The following is a 646-nucleotide window of genomic DNA, read 5'->3' on the forward strand; positions in this document are numbered from 1 at the left end:
TGCAGGCCCAATACTCAATAGCTCGATCCGATCCAAGCACATGAGTTGACTGCGGCGTCAGGTTAACCGATGTGCTAAGAGAGTTGTTCCTGGGCCTTCAAAGTGACTTCAAAACTATCTTAGCGAATGGTGGCCATGGGCGTAGACATGAGCCACAAGTCACAAGGCCTGGGACTATTGGGTAATAAAGACAACTTAGTCAGAAAGTTAGTCTTTGGACGTACCACCGGGATTGTGTTACATTGGGAACCTTACTATAAAACCCTAGGCAGGGGATCACTCGGCTCATGGATCGATGAAGACCGCAGCTAAATGCGCGTCACAATGTGAACTGCAGGACACATGAACACCGATAAGTTGAACGCATATTGCGCGTCGGACGATTAAACCCGGCCGATGCACACATTCTTGAGTGCCTATCAATTCCTTGATATACAACAAACCAAACTTCAGGGTGGAGCGTGCCACAATAGAACACTATGGCGAGCAGCCCGTCTAGTGTCGTGGGGGAAACACGCTTCCACACTGTGCATAATGGCGTGCTCGGGACCTTTGTTGGGACCGCAGGGCGCTGAAAGTAAAGGGGTGAACCGCATAAATCGCACGCACGTAAACGCGCACACACACAAATAGAGTGAGACGTATC

The 646-nt window shown here is 50.0% G+C and overlaps 1 non-coding gene across 1 annotated transcript; it reads left to right on the forward strand.

The window, feature by feature from the left end:
- The first annotated feature begins 260 nt into the window (after positions 1-260).
- On the forward strand, positions 261-418 carry LOC125773178 (5.8S ribosomal RNA). The gene has a single exon (XR_007419940.1). It is a non-coding gene; the product is annotated as a 5.8S ribosomal RNA (ribosomal RNA).
- Positions 419-646: the final 228 nt, after the last annotated feature.

This window comes from Anopheles funestus (assembly GCF_943734845.2).
Source record: "Anopheles funestus chromosome X unlocalized genomic scaffold, idAnoFuneDA-416_04 X_unloc_23, whole genome shotgun sequence".
Taxonomy (NCBI): Eukaryota; Metazoa; Arthropoda; class Insecta; order Diptera; family Culicidae; genus Anopheles; species Anopheles funestus.